Consider the following 6776-nt stretch of genomic DNA (forward strand, 5'->3'; position numbering starts at 1 on the left):
CACCATGGCATAAACAAAACTTCGCACAACTAACCAGCAAGTGTACTGGGTCGTCCAAGTAATAAACCTTACGCGAGTAAGGGTCGATCCCACAGAGATTGTTGGTATGAAGCAAGTTATGGTCACCTTGTAAATCTTAGTCAGACAGATTCAAATGGTTATAGATGATGAATAAAACATAAAGATAAAGATAAAGATACTTATGTAATTCATTGGTGAGAATTTCAGATAAGCGAATGGGGATGCTTTGTCCCTTCCGTCTCTCTGCTTTCCTACTGTCTTCATCCAATCCTTCTTACTCCTTTCCATGGCAAGCTGTATGTTGGGCATCACCATTGTCAGTGGCTACCTCCCATCCTCTCAGTGAAAATGTTCAACGCACCCTGTCACGGCACGGCTATACATCTGTCGGTTCTCAATCAGGTTGGAATAGAATCCAGTGATTCTTTTGCGTCTGTCACTAACGCCCAGCCTTCAGGAGTTTGAAGCTCGTCACAGTCATTCAATCATTGAATCCTACTCAGAATACCAGAGACAAGGTTTAGACCTTCCAGATTCTCTTGAATGCCGCCATCAATTCTAGCTTATACCACGAAGATTTCGGTTAAAGAATCCAAGAGTTATCCACCCAATCTAAGGTAGAACGGAGGTGGTTGTCAGGCACACGTTCATAAGTGAGAATGATGATGAGTGTCACGAATCATCACATTCATCAAATTGAAGAACAAGTGATATCTTAGAACAAGAACAAGCAGAATTGAATAGAAGAACAATAGTAATCCACACCTTAATCTATGGTGTGTAGAAACTCAACCGTTGAAAATACATAAGAACAAGGTCTAGGCATGGCCGAATGGCCAGCCTCCTAATGTGATCAAAAGATCTAAAGATCAAAAGATTCCAAAGATCAAAAGATCCAAAGATCAAAAGATGAAAATACAATAGTAAAAGGTCCTACTTATAGAGAACTAGTAGCCTAGGGTTTACAGAAATGAGTAAATGACATAAAAATCCACTTTCGGGCCCACTTGGTGTGTGCTTGGGCTGAGCATTGAAGCATTTTCGTGTAGAGACTTCTCTTGGAGTTAAACGGCAGCTTTTATGCCAGTTTTGGCGTTTAACTCCCATCCTTGTGCCAGTTCCGGCATTTAACGCTGGAAATTCTGATGGTGACTTTGAACGCCGGTTTGGGCCATCAAATCTTGGGCAAAGTATGGACTATCATATATTGCTAGAAAGCCCAGGATGTCTGATTTCCAGCGCCGTTGAGAGTGCACCAATTGGGCTTCTGTAGCTCCAGAAAATCCACTTCGAGTGCAGGGAGGTCAGAATCCAACAGCATCTGCAGTCCTTTTTAGTCTCTGAATTAGATTTTTGCTCAGGTCCCTCAATTTCAGCCAGAAAATACCTGAAATCACAGAAAAACACACAAACTCATAGTAAAGTCCAAAAAAGTGAATTTTAACTAAAAACTAATAAAAATATACTAAAAACTAACCAGATCATACTAAAAACATACTAAAAACAATGCCAAAAAGCGTATAAATTATCCGCTCATCAAGGGCCATACACCAAATAACTAAAGAGGATCCAGAGGCTTCCCGGTAGCTACATCAACATGGGGCGAAGGAGGGCGAGTTTGGAGAGGCGCAGCATCCACAATCCCATCCTCTCGGTTCAAAATTTGACAGTCAGGTTCTGACTCAAGTCTGGCTGGAGGAGCTGAAGAAGTCGGCACGACAGAAGCCTTGACGGTAGGCTCAGGAGGAAGCTCGGCATCACCATCATCAGGGTCATCAAGGATAATTTTACCATCCCTCACAACATTGTCAAGGCTATAGAGGGTAAGGTCGAGCTTGGGTGCAAGAACCCAGACCTGCTCCTTTAAGTTCTCATAAGCAGTAGTCACGCTGCCCACAAGGTGACCCTGGAGCTCGGCATAATCATCCTGGGCAGTCTCCAATTCACCCGGGAGACGCACCACCTCTTTGTAGGCCGAAACATAGTTCTTCTTGTGCTTCAGCGCAGTGTCTTCGGCCAACTTCATAGAAGCCGCCAAAGCCACAGAACTAGATTTTTCACCCTCTAACTCTTTCTCCACCTTTGCCATCTTTACCTCCAGCTCCTCCTTCAAACCTTTTATCCTATCAAATCCGGACTTAGCCTCCAACATGAAAGATTTTGTAGCATGGACCGGGATACCCTGAGAAGTTCGAAAAAGAGCTGCACCCATATGAGCCATCTTCACACTACTTTTAGTTATGAACTCTAGGTGATGAACAATGGACACATCATCCATTGAAAGACCTTCGTAGGGGGCAATCTGCTGGTCAACAAACTCGACGGCATCAAAATGAGGGGCATAAAGGTTAAAAGGCTCAGATGTTTTTTGCTTTTTTGGAGAAGGAGCACCAGAAGCAGCAGCTGAAATTTGTGGAGGGTCAGCCAGACGAACCTGAGGAGTAGGGATCACCCTCCTCGGTACAGGTGAGCTCGGCACGAACGGCTTCACCTGAACTTGAGAAGACCCCTCTCCTGCCATCTTGGCCGATATGTTTTGAACAACAGCAGCCTTCCTTGCCTTTTTAAAGGCCTTCATGGAGTCATTATTTTTTGACATATCTGAAAAACAGAATCAACCACAGTAAAGGATTACAATCGCAAAATAAGACGAAGCAAAGCTAAGAAACAAAAGATAAAAATAAGTCAGACATTACCCAACACAGTTCGGACCAGGGACGGTTTCCCCATAAACTTTTTGATATCAAGATGGGGAGGTTCCCCCCATATGTCCTCCAGAACAATCACAAGAGCCCGCTCAACCTCGTCTAGCATCTCCCATGTATAACGAGATACTGTCACATTCTTTTGCCATTCTAGAGGAAAAGCAGGCTCATCATTTTCGTCAAGAAAAAAAGGGCGGGCCCTCTCAACAGCTCGAACTTTAAAGAAATAGTTCTTGAAATCCTTAAAGGACTCATCATACATAGCAAAAACTTTATGCCCCTGAGCAGATCTAAAAGAATCCCAAGAAGCATTCTTTTTGGAAGAAGCCCCAGGCTTTACCAAAATGAAGAGATAAAGAAAGAGAGTCTAAGAAGGTTTGACGCCTAATTCATCACAAAGCAACTGAAAGATCTTGATAAAACCCCAGGAATTCGGATGAAGCTATGATGGGGCAATATTACACGACCACAACAAGTCGGTCTCAAAAGCAGTAAAAGGAAAAGTAATGTTCAACTAGCCAAAGAAATATTCATAGGCGTAGAAGAAGGGACGCTCCCCCTCGACCGAGGTTGGAAAACAAACCCTCTCATCAGAGTCAGGTGCTACAAGCTCATAATCCCTTTCCTGGGCACTACTACCATAAACCCTACGATGTTTTCTCAGCTCTACACAAAATTCAGCATCTACCATAGAAACACACATTAAGACAAGTGAGTCCAGCCAATCAGACATCCCCTCAGGAACTTTAGAAGACATCTCTACAATATTTTTGCGAGAAGACACGGCCAACTAGTCCTACAACCAAAGAAAAGACGGATTACTAAAATTACTCAAGATCAGACAAACAACTTGGACAGCAAAAATAAAACAGCAGATGACAAACTCAACAGTAAAAAGGAAATCTCTAAGACACAACCCAAGGACTAGGGGCATCCTTTGGAAGTAATAACAGAGCAAAGACCCACACCATCTACCAAAAAAGAAAGAAACCCTCTTTTTCCTTTTAGCAAAGTCATCAAAACAGCGCAAACAAACAACAAAAAATGACAAACGGACATCAAAGATGCAACCTTTTTAGGAAGAAATCAAATGAAGCTGAAACCCTAATCGTCGGGAAGAATACCAGAAACATGCATCATAGCAAATAAACGTAACAACGTGAAAATGATCAAACTTTCCAGCATGCATTCAAACAAAATTAAAGATTTACCAAAGGATTAAAGGAAAAAACGACAAAAAGAAATAAAAAAGCAGAAGGTAGCACCAACCTAGAAGAATAGAGAAAACGCTCTGAAAGAAAAAGCTAAAAAGCGGAGAGGAGCAGTGAAGATCGTCCCGCGAAGCAGAGCACCAACAGATACCAAAGCGTCACAGAGAAAAAATGAGAATGTAGGATGAAAGTAGAGAAAAAAGGGCGGAGTTACAGAAAAGAGAAAACTGTCTCTTGGATACAAAATTCAAATAAAGGAACCAAGAGAAACGGGGCATTAAAAGCCAATTAATGAGGGTGTTAAACCCTCGCACGTTTCCAAAGCTAGAGCGCTAATGCAAGAGCGCGCGCTTTTAAAGAAACAAAACATTTCACATTCAAAAGAAGGAAGAACACCCTACAAAGAAGAAGTCGACAAAATGCTCGAGTTTGGCTTCATCAAAGAAGGATCGAAGTCCTCAGACTAAGACTCGGCCTCCAAATAAAGACCGAGCTCGAGCAGGGGCACTATTCATACCCAGGGTCAAGCTGTCTGACCCGGGATGTTCTACAGACAAAGCGACCGACCTTTTCAGGTCAGGACGACCCGACCTCTTCTCAGAGAGCTCGACCAAGTCACCAGGAAAGCCCAAAGAAGGGCCCTAATAGATGACTGCGTACGAAAGCCCAAGGCAGTCCAAGCCCGCAGAGAGAAAGGCAGTTCCCTTGAAGATAAGATGACCTCACTCAAAAATATAAAGATAAGATAAGATAACTTACTTATCTTATCTAAGAATATCACTCCACGCTACTATAAATACACTGGAGCACACATGTATAACTCATACTCTGATTCTACTAAAATCATGCTTAATACCCTTGCTAACTTAAGCATCGGAGTCCCTTGCAGGTGACAAAGGATCAACACCATCACCAAGTACAACAAGTCAGACATGGCGGCTCCGGTACCTTCATCAAGTCGGACACAACAGCTCCGACTAATACAGAAGATCTCGTCCGAGATCGACCTACAGTTTCAGGTAACCCTTGGAACAGTGCTCGACCACGAAAAGGACCAAAATAGATGAAAACCGAATTCAGCAAAAGGTCAACCAAACGGGGAACAAAACCCAATCTCTACAATATTAGCAAAGATGAAAAAGCGATGAAAATAGAATAATGCAAGAAGTTATCGAAAGCAATCCATAGAAAGGATCTGACGAGGTCTTAATAAAATGGGTTGCTATAAATAACTTAAAGACAGGCCAACATAAAGAAGTCGGACTAGTCGCCGCAATAACAAGTTATAAAAAGTCAATCCCTGGAAAGAGGCTGGCCAGCCCTAAAAAAGATGATTGCTAAAAATAACTTATAAGGGACCAACGTAAAGAAGTCGGCCCCAAAACCTAAAAGTTATAAAAAGTAATCCCTTAAAGAGACCTGACAAAGATCTAAGAAAGAGGATTGCTAAAAATAACTTATAAGGGACCGACGTAAAGATGTCGGCCCCAAAACCAAAAAGTTATAAAAAGTAATCCCTGAAAGAGACCTAACAAAGGTCTAAGAAAGAGGATTACTAAAAATAACTCATAAGGGACCGACGTAAAGAAGTCGGCCCCAAAACCGAAAAGTTATAAAAAGTAATCCCTGAAAGAGACCTGACAAAGTTCCAAGAAAGAGGATTACTAAAAATAACTTATAAAGGACCGACATGATGAACTCAGCCTCCCACAAACAAGTTATAAAAAGTAATCCCTAAAAGAGACCCAACAAAGGTCCAAAAAAAAGAGGATTACTAGAAATAACTTAGAAGAGGCCGACATGATGAAGTTGGCCCCCCGCAAACAAAGTTATAAAAGTAATCCCTAAGAAAGACCTAACAAAGGTCCAAACCAAACGGATTACTAAAAATAACTTCAGACCAAAGTAGGGAAGTCGACATACAAGTTGGACCCAAACATCCACAACCTCAAAATCAAGTCATAAGTATGAAAATACAGGGGCAATCACAAGAGGTCGGACAACAAGGCTCCGACATCCCAAAAAGGTACCAGACAGATGCAGACAAACATGTTATGAAAGGAAACAAAGTTATAATATCAACAAGGCTCAAAGAGACCACCCAAAGTCGACCTCAAAGAAGCCTAAGAAAATACTTTGTTTTTCCCAAAATAAAGTTGCTAACAGCAAAGCAATTAAAAGTGTTCAGAGAACAAAATAACAAAACCACAAAACAAAAAGAGTTTAAAGACCCACAGATCGGGCCATACATATCCAAATCCATAAAAACTACATAGGGTTCAGAGACTCTCCAGCGGTAGCATCTCGGGGCGAAGGAGGCTGGTGCACGAATTTGTAATTCGCACAACTAACCAGCAAGTGCACTGGGTCGTCCAAGTAATACCTTACGTGAGTAAGGGTCGATCCCACGGAGATTATTGGTTTGAAGCAATCAATGTTTATTTTATTGATCTTAGTCAGGAGGTCAATAAGGTGATTTGGATTTAATTGTAAGAAGTCAAAGTATTTAAAATTGTAAGTTAAAATAATAGAGAATAATAGCGTTACTTGTTGTGCAGTAATGGGGAATATGTTGGAGTTTTGGAGATGCTTTGTCCCTTGAACTTCAACTCTTCCTTGAAATCCTTCAACACACGCAAGGCTCCTTCCATGGCAAGCTCTATGTAGGGTGTCACCGTTGTCAGTGGCTACTTCCCATCCTCTCAGTGAAAACGTTCCTATGCTCTGTCACAGCACGGCTAATCATCTGTCGGTTCTCAATCAGGCTGGAATAGAATCCACTGATCCTTTTGCGTCTGTCACTAACGCCCAACCTTCAGGAGTTTGAAGCACGTCACAG

Source organism: Arachis duranensis, chromosome 6 (genome assembly GCF_000817695.3).
Source record: "Arachis duranensis cultivar V14167 chromosome 6, aradu.V14167.gnm2.J7QH, whole genome shotgun sequence".
Taxonomy (NCBI): domain Eukaryota; kingdom Viridiplantae; phylum Streptophyta; class Magnoliopsida; order Fabales; family Fabaceae; genus Arachis; species Arachis duranensis.